Genomic DNA, 14,162 nt, shown 5'->3' on the forward strand with positions numbered 1-14,162 from the left:
TGGATTTCGGGACGTAAACCAGAAATGAAACAATCGAGGATGGAGTGATGCGGCAAGCTAGTCACACGGTTGCAAAGACGCTCAAAATCACGTTGGTACTCAGGAACGGTTGCTGTTTGCTGCAGTTTGAAAAGGGCTTGTTGATGGTTTTCATATGCAGAGGGGCCGAAACGAAGTTCCATAGCACGGGTAAACTCCTCCCATGTTGAAATCAAATGGTTATTGTGCATCCACTGATACCAACCGAGGGCGTCGCCAGTCATGTAACATGAAATTCGAGAGAGGCGTTGAGTAGGAGTGATTGAATAATGATTGAAAAATTGCTCTGCTTGGAATAGCCATTCCATTGGATTTGAGCCATCAAAGGGTTGTAGTATAAGTTTTGGTAGTTTGATTGTTTGGTCAGTTGGTTGGGTGGATGAGGAGGAAGAAGAGTCAGATTTGGTTTGTAAGTGTTCAAAGTTACTAAGGTAGGATTCATGTCTTTGGTCTTGGTGTACTTTGAATTCTTGAAAGGCTGTTGTAAGGGCTGCAATGGATTCCTGTAGTTGCTGTAAATCCTGGGAACGTGTATTCATGTTCAAATGAATGAAAGCACCAATGTTAAGTGGTTGGCAGTTTGTTGAAATTGTTCCAAGTTGAGTGGAACATTCTCCTAAGAAAGGGGACAAAGACTAGGGAAAATCTTTACTGAATATTTGCTTAAATTCATTTCAGAATACCAATTACAATAAATAATAGTTTCCAATAACTACCTCCCTAATAATTAGGAAGTGGAGACAGTTTCCACTTTTCCACTACACAACACTTAACTGAAAGTAAAATAATTGTGGAATAACTACTAATATTAATATATTACATCATTTAATTATAATTATTACTAAACATAATATTTGTGATGTGCAGGAGGCTTCACAATTCGTTTGGGCCTGTTTGCAGCAATGGAAGGCCCATTATTGGAGATAGGTTCATGCTCAATTCCTGGCCTATTCGTATCAAGATCCTAAGGAGAACCTCCTCGGTGGCTTTCGATAGTGCGAAGGGGGAGTCGCTGGTAGTGGCATCATCGCAAGCAAAGAGTGGGTTGCGAAGAGATAGGCGTTTGAATTCTTTCTTATGTGGTAGAGGATAATGGAGGTATAGTATTTCATAAGAAAGGATATACTTGGAAAAATAAAAACAAAATAAGTGGAAGGGGGTGTAAAAGTAAAACTTGGAGGCATGTTTAGCAAAAGCCAAAATATTTTGTATTAAAAATATTTTTTCAATTTTGCAAAGAACGAATTGTTTGAAACCACTCTAAAAAAATTGTTTGGTACCAATCAGCTATTAAAAAATATCCAAAAAAATCAAAGAAATTTAATCTTCATCGACTTTTGTTTTCAATGAAATAAACTTATTCATTTTTTAAAAATAATTTAGAGACTTGCTTGAAACTCTGAGTAATATAATCATTTTTAATTTTTTTTATTTGTATTTATATTTCTATAGAATACACCGCTTAAATAATTAAATATTGTTTTGAATGTGATTCCTACAATTGCACTAACAAAAAATCTGATATCTGTAATTGTAGATCAAAGACTGGTCAAGAAGGTCGTATCGCGAAATCGCCAATTCTTTTGTTGTCGTCGTCTCCATTAGAAGGCCAAACACCCATGTCATTTTTGACATGGACGATCTCTTGCTCAGTATATACAATTATTCCACCCATCTTTGACCACATTCTCATTATTTTTTATCAAAAAAACCATTTTCAAAACCATGGTTTTGTTGCAGACACTGAGAGGTTCTATACTCAAGTTTAAGAAATCATACTCGCTAGGTACAACAAAACCTTTGATTGGTCTCTCAAGGCAAAGATGATGGGAAAGAATGCAATATAATCTGCTAGGATATTTGTTGAAGAGTTTGGAATTAGTGATTCTCTTAGGGCTGAGCAATTCTTGGTGGAAAGAGAGGATATGCTGCATAACTTGTTTCCTACTAGTGAGCCTATGCCAGGTATGTAGATTAATGGAGCTTATTTAGGGCATGCTTGGATGCATTTTCTAAAAGCACTTTTAAGAGAAAATAAGAAGAAAAAAAGAAAATGAGTTTCTCTGTAAGCTAAAATGAGTTTCCTATTAGCTGATTTATAAAAGCTTTCTCATATAGCTTTTCTAAAAAAAATGAAAGGACATTTACAAATTAGCTTATGGAGAAGTTCATTTCTTTTTTCTTCTTCTTATTTTCTTTTTCCAAAAGTACTTCTAGAGAAATTCATCCAAATAGACCCTTAGGCTTATAAAAATAGCTTGTGACTCCTGTAAATGGTTTTTAGCTTATTAGTAAAGTTTATCAAGATAAACGCTTTTTTCATCTCATTTAAGTATGTTTCATAACTAAATTTATGACATAAGCTCTCATGAAAGCTTATTGAATAACTATTTAATTAATCTATTTGCCCAAATACACCTTGAATGGATGGCATTTGAATGTCTTAATGCCTGCATCGTTATGTATATATGTAGCATTGGTAGAACCTTTAATCCCATTGCCTTTATTGATGATAGCAACTCATTCAAATCTGTAGATTTCACTAATTGCTTCTCATTTTCATTGTAAAGAGAAATGTAAGAGGGGGTAGTGTTTTTCAAAAAAATGGAAAATTGTTTATAGGCAAAAAACTTGTTTACACCTAGGGATTGGATAAACGCTTCGTCCTATGAACTATTTGATAGTGGACACACACTTAAAGGATAAGCAATCTTTTAGAAAACACAATTTTAACCTTAAAACTAAGTTCCTTTCTTATATAGGTTAGCAACGGTAAAATATATGTAGATGAAGAGAAGAAAAAAGAGACACTTAGAGTTTTGCCACTGATTCGTTGAACTAAATGATATATTTCGTCTTTGGTTCACTGATAACTGTGAAATATAAGCTAATTTGATAGTCAATTTTGACTAATAAATGAGTATGATTTCTTTACTTTATTATTGTTTTTAATGAAATAATGAAGAAATTAACATCTTTGTTATTTTTTATCAGCAAAAGTCAAGAGAAGAAACATTCAAGTGCTTTGAAGGAAAATTGAGGCAAAAAGTGAAAGAAAAAGCCTTGAAGAAAAATTGAAGAAGTGGACAGGTCGCTTAGCGCGTCACCCAGGCTTAGCGCGTGCCCACGCTGTGCGCGGAAAAGCCCACAACTAAGCTCAAAGGCACGCTTAACACGAAAGCCAGCGCGAAGTCAACGTGAAAAGTAAGCTACCTGGTGCCTATATAAGGAGGAGGAAGCAGAAGGAAAAGACACACCGAGTCTCAGAGTTATCCAAAGCCCGGGCCTATCCCTTAGGGGAACCCTCTCTCTTTTAATCATTCCCCATTTTCTTGTTATTAGTCATCAGCTATTTCTTCCATTAGCCCCTGAAGTGTAAAGCCTCTCATGGCTATGAGAGGTTAAACCCCCTCAGTTGGAGCCTAGCGGTTAGTGCCCTTGTAATGTAATTGCTCTTCTTATCTATTAATGCAATTTCAATTTCTATTGTTCCTTTTCTGTTTTTCATTGTTATTATGTGGTTTGGCCATCCATGCATCTATTTTTAGGGGTTATTCATTGGGAAATGGTAATGTCTAAAGAACTGGGAAAGAGCATCTCAACATTGCATTGCTAGGGATAGAGTGACTTTGTTGTACCTCTGCATACATCTTTATACTTAATGTTGTTTATGATTCCATCTTTGTAAAGGGATTTGGAAGAGAGAATACATAAATTAGGTTCTTCATCCCGAGGGATCAAAGGAGAACATATTAGTAGATGTGGGTGAAAATTGGAAAAACAATTAATAAAAAAACATTAATATTGCATCAATGGTAGTTAGGCATGCTAGACTCCAACATAATTCTGAACTCATCTTTTGCATTTAAGCTATTGCTTAATTTTCTTGTTATCTTTTTCTTTTGCCCTTTTACCCTTAAATTTCACACTTACAATTTTTGTCCTCTTCTACTTCTTCTATTGCTTACAAATTGGGTATTTATCAACGCAAGTACAAACAAAGTTTTTATGGACTCGACACTCGATCTTTCGTTTAATCTTTACTACTTGTGATAAAATTGGTGCACTTGTCAATCAGTTAATATTCACTACTACCAAAATTTTACTATCAACCATTGGTTATAAACATTGTTTTCTTACACCAAAGTATTCTTTATACTTATCTCTCTAGACACTTTTTCCCAAGTATTTGCTTCCACAAGCCTCTTTAGATTTCACACACTCATGAAAATGCAAGAAAGGATAACTCATTTACTTTATAGTAAGTAGGATTATTTTAGACTTGTTAAAATAGTCGTTGGAGGGAGTTTTTAGTTCCATAGAAGAGACCTTTTAATTTGAATGTTGTAGTCCATGAAATGCAGGCATTAACTGTTATCTTCTTGCAACTGGATAATCAAACACATAAATAGGTTGCCTTAGAGTACCTTTTGTACTTTGATTGTGTATTAGGTGAAGTTTCCATTACGGTGAAAAGATATGCTAGCTTTTTATGAAAGGTTGTCTCATCCGCAGTGACTTTTGTCTCATCTAATTTTTTTGGCCGTGTAACTTCTTTTATCAAAGTAAATATGTAAAAATTATTAGTTGGGTCTTTATTATTCATTTCACCCTCCCCATTTCATTATTTCACTTATGTTGCATTCCTTTTCCAGTCTTTGTTGAATTAAGCTATTGTGATGCATAAAGGTTCATAATTGGTTGTCACCTTGTAGAGTCAAACTTTTGAACTTGTAATCATTCCTTGTTTAATAAAATTGGGCATCTTCCATCCTTTTTGTAGATACACATGGTGAAAACTTGAAAAGATTCATCACAACATGGATCTTCTAGGGATGAGAAGAAATTATATTGACACATTCAACATAGTGATATATGTTGAATATCAGAACTAGTAGCTTGTTTAGTGTAGTTACGAATTTTGAATTCATAAAATTCTTATTGAATGCATTTCTACCATGATTTTGTAGCTGGATGCTTATGTATTATACACTGATATTGTTGGCATCTTTGAACCCACATGTTTCAGCCTTCAAGTACATTTGCTTTGAAATGCTTGTATTGGTTTAATTAACTACTATGGAAAAACTGTTTTTTACAGACGGTAGAATTTCTTCATTGTATGGATTCTTAGCAACATTATATTACTATATCTCAAGATATTCAGCATGTAAATATTTTTTCCTAGTAAAATGCTCTTAATTTTCAATGGGAAATGTACATATTTATTCATATAAAAGCTTCTAACTATTCAAGATTCAATCTTCTTGCCACGCATGAGTTCTCTAAGAGGTTTCCCCACCCTACCCATATTGTAATCATAGATCCCATGCTCAAGCATAAAAATTACCTTACTGCGTTCAAAGACTGTTGTTAACTAAACTAGTTATTTTATTGTGAAAGCCTTAATTTGTACTTTTGTTATTGGTACTTAATATTTATTGGGAGTTAGACTAATACTGAATAGTTCGTAGTGTATACAGTTAGCCTGTGTCAAACTCAATAGACTTAGTAGGTATAGAAATACTATATACAAATTCTGTGTTATATGCACTATTATATTGTTTTATATATTGATGTCCTTCTGTGCCATTTTCATCTATTGTAGGTGTTAGTCGTTTAGTCAATCATCTACATGCAAAAAGAGTTCAATTTGAGTGGCAACTGGGTACACTTCAACCATATTTTGTTTATTTGTTTTTTTTTGTTATTTACATTTCTTTTGCTTGTTTGGGTGGGTGGGGTAGAAACTAGAAAGGATAGATTTATTTCCTACTTCAAATCTATTTTGAAGGATTTGTAATGCAAAGTTGTTTTGACAATTTTCCCCACAATTCTCACAAGCGACATTTTGATTTGAAAACTCAAAGACATCATGGAATCTTCTCTTTGATGCATCATGTTGTTCTTGGTGATGACCCGGAAGTTAAACAAGGCAAACCTTCTCCGGATGGATTTCTTGCAGCAGCCAAGAGATTTGAGGTATACCAATATATGAATGTGGTGCACTTGTTGACAAGATTGCCCATAGATTAAAAGATTACTTACGCCTTTTCTTTTCCTACTTTGAATTTGGCATTGGGTTCATTTTATTACTGTATTTCTGATTTTGTCTAGTCCGTAATCCATAGTGATGTTGTAGTTAATAATGAAATGATGGTTAATAGGATGGACCGGTAGATCCTTTTAACATTCTTGTTTTTGAAAATGCACATGTCAAACCCTAATTCTGTTTGGGTCTAAAAAGAAAAAAAAAACAGAAAAAAAAAGAATGAAAAAAGGAAAGAAAAAGTGAAAAAAAAAAGAAAAAAGAAAGAAAAAAAACAAGAAGAAGAAAAAGGAGAAAGTAAAAATATAAAAAAAATGAAAAAAGAAAAAAAGGAAAGAATAATAAAAAAGGGAAAAAAGTAAAATAAAATAAAAAAACAATAAAAAAAAAGAAGAAAGAAAAAAAACGTAAGAAAAAAAACAAAGTGGAAAAGAAAAAAAAAAGAAAAGGGACATGAAAAAGATAAAAAGAAGAAGAAGAAGAACGGTAAAAAAAAGAATGTTAGAAGAAGAAAATAATAATAAAAAAGAGAAGAAATAGAAATTAAAAAATATATATCATGTGACCTATGAGGCTCTCTTTGAGAGCTCATTAGGTCAAGAAAGAGCACAACATAAAAGCAAAAAGAGGAACAATACATGGGGGAGGAGAAGAAGAAGAAGAAGAGCAGCACATACGTAGAAAAAAGGAAGAGCAGCACAAACGCCAAAAAAAGAGCAGTACAAAAAAAGGAAACAACAAGGTTGAATCTTCTCCATAGTATTTGCTTAATGAGGTAAGGTGTGATGCACCTTACTTTTTGGACTGATGTGGAAAGTTGAATGCATTCTTTTGTTGTTGCTTTTGCTTTATGTCATTAGCATTGCATAATTTTCATGATTCAAAACCTTTTGCATTGCATTGTTGCGTACAAAACCTACATTTACTACATTTCAGGTCGAAGATTGCGTGCCTATGCATTCCAAAACTCATATGCTTCATATCAGGTTGTAAGGGCATAGATTTCTCTTTATATGCCAGTTTCCAAAATCCAATGTCTTATCTTTTGAGTTTGGGATGAGTGGCCCTCTTAAAGAGTCAACCTCTTGCTTTCTTATAAGGTTGAGCCATTGGGTATTAATACCTATTGGCTTGTTCCATATGATTCAACGTCCTCACCTTTATGTTTTCACAAGACTCAATATCCTCTACCTTTATGTCTCACAGGACTCAACATCCTTTGTCTTTATGTTTCCATAGGACTCAACGTCCTCTGTCTTTATCTTTCATAGGACTCAACATCCTTTGTCTTTATTTTTCATAGGACTTAATGTACTCTGTCTTTATGTTTTCCTAGGACTCAACGTCCTCGCCTTTATGTTTTCATGGGACTCAACGTCCTCTGCCTTTATGTTTCACAGGACTCATCGTCCTCACCTTTATGTTTTACAGGACTCAACGTCCTCTATCTTTATCTTTCATAGGACTCAACGTCCTGTGTTTTATGTTTCATAGGACTCAACACCCTTTGTCTTTATGTTTTCATAGGACTCAACGTCCTCTGTCTTTATGTTTTCATAGGACTCAACATCGTCTGTCATTGTGTTTCCTGGGACTCAACGTCTTCTGTCTTTATGTTTCATAGGACTCAACGTCTTCTATCTTTATGTTTTCATAGGACTCAACGTCCTTTGTCTTTTATGTTTTCATAGGACTCAATGTCCTCTGTTTTATGTTTCATAGAACTCAAAGTCATATGTTTTTTGTTTAACGAGACTCATTTTTGTTGTTTATTGTTGAACTCAAAGTTTTTTATTTTTTGGTACACCAATTTCTTTTCTCCAAAGATTCTTCATTCTCACGAAGAATCATCCCAACAAAATTAGTGTCTTCGCCTTTATTTATCTTTTACTTTTAACAAAAGATAAGTAAAGAGGGTCAGCTATCAAACCCTTATTTCTTTTCGGGTCTAAAAAGAAAAAAAATAAAGAAAAGAAAAAAAAACAGAAAAAATAATAAAAAAAGAAAATGTGAAAAAAAAGAGAAAAGAAAAAAAAAGGAAAAGTAAACGTATAAAACAATGAAAAAAAGAAGAAGAAAGAAGGAACCATAAAAGGAAAGAATAATAAAAAAGGAAAAAAAAGAAACAAAGAAAAAAAAGTAAAAAAAAAAAGAAAAGAAAAAACGTAAGAAAAAAACAGTGAAAAAAAAGGAGAAACAAAAAAAAGGAAAGGGGCATGAAAAAGATGAAAAAAAAGAAAGAAGAAGAACACTAAAAAAAACAGAAAGAAAGAATGTTAAAAGAAGAACAAAAAAAAAAAAGAAGAAATAGAAACAACAAAAGTATAATGTGTGACCTATGGAGTTCTCTTTGAGAGTATATTAGGTCAAGAAAGAGTACAACATAAAAGCAAAAGGAAGAACAACACATAAGGGAGGAGAAGAAGAATAGGGACAACACATACGTAGAAAAATGGAAGGACAACACAGACACAAAAAAAAAGAGCAGTACGAAAAAAAAAACAAGAAGGTTGAATCTTCTTCATAGTATTTGCTTAATGAGGTAAGCTCTGGTGCACCTTGCTTTATGGACTAATGTGGAAAGTTGAATGCATTCTTTTGTTGTTGCTTTTGCTCTTGGAACTTTTTTTAGCTTTTAAAATGTGTGTCCGTGAGCTGTGCTTTATGCATAGATTGCTTCCTATAATCCTTTTGCTTTTGCTTATTTTGGGTTTAGTTGTAGCTTTCTTTCTCTCTCATGAAAAAATAAATTCATGAGCAACACACCTTCCAAATTGTGGACATTTCCAACCCAACCCTAAAAAAAACAAAAACGTCAAAAAAAAGAAACAATCATTACTCTTTGCACTATCTTTTTAATACATGCACCTTTTTCCCGTTCTGGGCCTAGCCCATTTTTCCAAAGTCTGTAATATGATAGAAAGACTATTAACATCACGTTTTTCATAGGAGTGCTGCTAGGTGCACCCAGCATTTTTGCTGGTGCACCCAGCACTTGAGATGAAAAGTACTTTATGCCCCTGGGTTATTTAAAAAAAAAAAAAACGCTTGACTCTCTCTCTCCTCTTCGTTGTAGTTTCTTTTCTTCTTCCTCGCACAGCTTTTGATTCTTCTTCTCCCTCAAAGCATTTGATTCTTCCCTAGAGTCATTCTTCTTCTTCCTCGCGCTACCTTCTTCTTCTTCTCCATTTGATTCTTCTTATTCTTCCTCGGCCACGAACGACGAAGCACGAGCAACCACGAACCACCGTGAAGAGGATTCGTGTTGCCGTGAAGAGGAGCCACGAACCACGAACCACCGTCCACCGTCGAGGGAGCATCGTCAGCGTCGACTGTCGAGGTAAGCACCACTGTCCTTTCCGCCATTGATGTCGGAGTAGGGAAGCTTGGAGGAGCTTACGGATCAGGTGATCCGTAAGCATTTTCTAGATCAAGTTGATCCGGAACATGCTTACGGATCACCTGATCCAGAACATGCTTACGGATCACCTGATCCGTAAACTACACAGACATAGAGGTATGCCTGGGGAGTGCAACCAATGTGCATGTTGTCTACTTGGAGGCCCTTCGTGACCTCAGTATAACAGAGAGGTACGCCCGGGGAGTGGCTGCTCTGGTTCATATGTACGACCAGCTGAACGATGCATCTATGAGCCACAGTCGACAGCTTGGCGGTTACATCACACTGCTGCAGGTAACAAATATGTTTTTCATTCATTCAGGCTCAACAATGTTCAACTTTAAATTTTGTTACACTTTCATTATTAATGTTTATAATTTTAATGTTACATCTGTAGTGCTGGATTTATGAGCATTTTCCCTCGGTCGCGGAGTCCACCGCTGATCAAGACTACGACGAGGCTTCCCCGCGTGCGTGCAGGTGGATTGCGACGAAGAAGACCATGAAGAGCATTCGCACGCCGGCGTACAGGGAGCGCCTGGACCGACTCCGGATTCCGGATGTCTGTTGGATCCCTTATGGGGAGCATTGGGAGGTCTGGGACTTCCACGTTAGATCATGCTATTCCGGTCTCTTGCGCTGGGGGCCTGTTGCTGTTTATTACCGACCGGAGAGGGTTGTGCGGCAGTTTGGCTACACGCAGACTATTCCTGCTCCTCCTGTCGATTCATAGGTCTCGTATGATGATATACACGACAGGTGGATGCACTACGAGGATCATATCGTACCAGCAGGTGAGGTGTGCGTTGTGCCAAGGGCATGTTCCAGTGATTACATGGACTGGTTCTTCCGCATCTCCCATCCTTTCATGACACCAAGCCGCGCATTAGATCCTCTGCCTCATGGTGCACCTAGCAGCACTCTTTTCATAGATGCACTTTTTTGTTTTGGGCCTAGCCCATTTTTGCAAAGTCTGGAATAAAATGAACTTTACTATTTACACCTTTTTTTATAACACATGCATCTTTTTCATTTTGGGTCCAGCCCGTTTTTTTGTGAAGTCCGAAATAAAATAAAATTGATGGCTATACTCCTTTTCTTTATATGTGCACCCATGCCACTTAGGATGGTGACTAGACCTGCCATATTAGCACTTTGTCAGTGTTGACTAAGTCCAAATCAACCATTTGACTTTGAAAAAAAACAAAAACAAAAATAATTATACATATTAGTAAGTAACTCTTTATTTTATTGTATTTCTTTTTTGTCTTTATCGTTTATCCTTAAATATGATTTTATTTTTGTCTTGTTAGTCAGTTTAATTAATATATTGTAAATATCTCGTTATTCCGTTTATTAGTAAGTGTACTCCTCATTTTTATTCTATCACTTTTCATTTTCATTCTATTTATTAGATTTCATAACACTATATCAAATATTTATTTATTTTTGCAAAGCCGCATTCACATTCTTGAGTACTCATTTACTTTCCGTGCACTTCATGCTAGGTCTCCGACTTGCTCAGTGGTGTTTCAATAACGTGAGTAAATTGTGAATGACATGTTGGGTCTCCGACTTACTTGAGTTCACAAATTTTACCATAAAACTAAAATCTTTTCAAAAATGGTAACATTCTCAAATAAATAATCCCTAAATGTCACATGCACTCCATGCTGGATCTTAGACTTGCTTGGTAGTGTTTCAATAGAGTGTGATTAAATTTAGTGAATGTCATGTTAGGTCTCCGACTTGCTTGACTTCATAAAATTTACCACAAAACCAAAAATCTTTCAAAAAAATGATAATAAAATAAAATCAACCCAACACCCAAACTCTTTTTTCTACAAAGTACTACGTAAGTTTGATTTCCTCATTGCACCAAGGGATATGTAGGAGCGAGGGCAAATCCCTTGTGGACCCAAAAAAATTGAAAAATAAAATCCTTTTAAAAAATAAAAAATAAAAATTTTATTTCCTTTTCTAAATAAAAAATATAACAAAATATAATGCATGTTTTCAAGGGAAGATAAGTAATTAAAAGTCACTTTATTTTTAGCGCACTCGATTAAAGGTTATCGTTTTCATGACGGGCGTGTGGGGTGCTAACACCTTTCCTGTACATAAACGACTCCCGAGTCCTTTTTCTCAAACCATAGATCATTCCTTATCTTTTTTTATTTTCTCGACATTTTTCTTAAATAAACATGGCAACTCCCCAAGTAAGTTTTCCATTTTTTTGGAAAACCATTTATTTATTTTGTCTAAATTTTATTTTGCCATCCTATTGTGGCCCACGTTGTGACAGCACCCCACAGGAGTTCTTGCAGCTAAGAATGTTGGAATGTAAGTGGATTTGAGCATTGGAAGATATTTTTTACTTTCATATCTTTAAATTTAAATGCAACAGGCTATGTTTTCTATTTGTCAGCATTTGATAGAATGGGTAGATAATTTAGTGCTAGATCTAGCAATTTTTCACTTCTTATGCCATTTGGTCTTTTTCAATATATTTCTTTTGCCTATAAAAAAAGATCTAGTAGTTTTAGATCTTACAATATTACTTGCACAGTATGTAGTATACAAAATATCTGCATCAACAATATATATCACTGATCTAGAATTGATGAAATCTATGCTTTTTGTACTCAACAAATTCTTCAACTTAACAATTATGACGGATTGCATTTTTCTAATGTTTATATTTTCAGTAGGCTCTTTCTATTTTTCCCTTCTCTCATACATCGAGTAAATGACTGTTGATATAATGTTATTGCATGCATGATTGATTATAAATTATATCTAAACTAATTCATGGTGGTTATATATATTATACACATAAAAATTTTAAACATTTTCAAATATTTTGGGATTAGAAGTGAGTTGAACCAAATTTTATTCAATTCAAGTAAATAAGAATTAGTTCAACTTTTTTTTAAAAGAAAAAAAACATGCTAAAGCATCACTTTAGGAACGGTGATTACAATTAGGTTGACACCCCATTCCTAAGGATCTTATGTCACACAGCTTCAAATATATTCATGAGAAAAAAAGGATGAACTTTGCTTGGAGGGACTAGGCAAAACTACAAGAATTTGTCAAAAGGGAACCCTTGTCTATATGAATCCTAAGGAGCTCATATGGGATGAAAGAAGGGGGAGAAATCCACCAAGTATACCCAAAAAATTGTGAGACAACGATTGGTTCAATTCAATTTGTTAGTTCTTGGTGCATAAACCAATGGTTTCCATTAATCTTAAATCTCAGATTTTCCATTGTTCTGTCTATTTTTTAAAGTTTTCACTTTGTCATTATTGACCGGTTGATAGTGGTCTGTTACTACATTTATCTGTTAGTGGTCCATATCAATTTAATTCGAGGAAAGTTGAGCCCACCTTTAAATTTGAAGCTAATTTAGAGGCTCCATATTTAAATTGGTGGTTCTATTACTTGTCATCCAAAACAACCCGTTCCCAAAAGTTACAATTGTAAAATATGAGCATCTCTAGTTGCTAGCATGCACGTACTACGTGAAAGGGAAACATGAGGAAAATATGTTAATACCTGAAAATTTAATTGCATATATAAAGTAGTTACATTGAGATGCTAAAAAGTATCACTAAATAACTCAATATGTAAGGAATTTAACTCAAAAGGTTGACGCAACGATGTAAGGTCCAGTTATGTTCACATGAGTGAAAATGATCTATTTAGTGGGAGAACTTGTGTTTGATTGCTATTGTGTGAAACATTCCCTTGGACTAGTAACAATTACACATCGTGAGTGGGATTAATCATTGACTCATTAGGTTAGGAGACATTTATGATCTCTGACCCAATGTGTGTGTGTGTGTAAGGAATTTGTAGATTTTACATCAATGCAACTAACAAGGTTGATATTTATACTAGTCCCATTGCACATGAACATGGCAAGTAAGCAATGGACATCCGATATTAAAATTCATTTCAACCAAGTGATAGTTAGGAGATTGTTTGGATAAACTCTATAAATAATTATAGGAGAAAAAATAATAATCAAATAAAATAATGTATAAATATATTAAAAGTTGTTTATGCATAAGCTAACAATTAACTTTCAAAGAAGCTAATTAGGGATTTTTTACAAATTAACTTATGCATCAACTAATTTTAGTTTAATTAGAAACTTATTTCGCATATATTTTTTATATTTTTTCTCCTATAAAGAATATGAAGAAGTTTATAAAAAAAATCATAAATCTTTAAAGAAAAAAGATTGAAAATGGAGGATTTTGTGATTAATTTGCATATGCTAGAAGGAATTTCTAAAGAAAACCAGAGAGGAAACTGGTTAATGAAGAAAGGCTTCTGAAAAAAAGATGTCTATGCAAGACGGATGATTGCATGATGCAGTTATTTCTTTATAGAACAAAAACTATAAATGTGAAATAAGGTGAGTAAGATCATGAAATATTCAAAAAAGGAGAAAGCAATATATGACTTCAAGAAATAAAATACAAAGTATAATTCTCATTAGCAAAAATTAATGGTTTATTTCATTGTTTTTTAATTAAGATACAAGCACTTTAACAACTAAATAATCTTTTGAAGTTCAAATAATGAAACTATATTATAAATATTGAAATTTCATGAATATCAAAGCCTAAATCATCCCTTGTGAGCACTTAAAGGGGAGCA

At 34.1% G+C, this 14,162-nt stretch overlaps 1 pseudogene; it reads left to right on the forward strand.

Annotated features, from left to right (window-relative positions):
- The first annotated feature begins 600 nt into the window (after positions 1-600).
- Positions 601-11,835, forward strand: LOC114371724 (annotated as a pseudogene).
- Positions 11,836-14,162: the final 2,327 nt, after the last annotated feature.

The sequence above is a fragment of the Glycine soja genome, chromosome 10 (assembly GCF_004193775.1).
Source record: "Glycine soja cultivar W05 chromosome 10, ASM419377v2, whole genome shotgun sequence".
Taxonomy (NCBI): Eukaryota; Viridiplantae; Streptophyta; class Magnoliopsida; order Fabales; family Fabaceae; genus Glycine; species Glycine soja.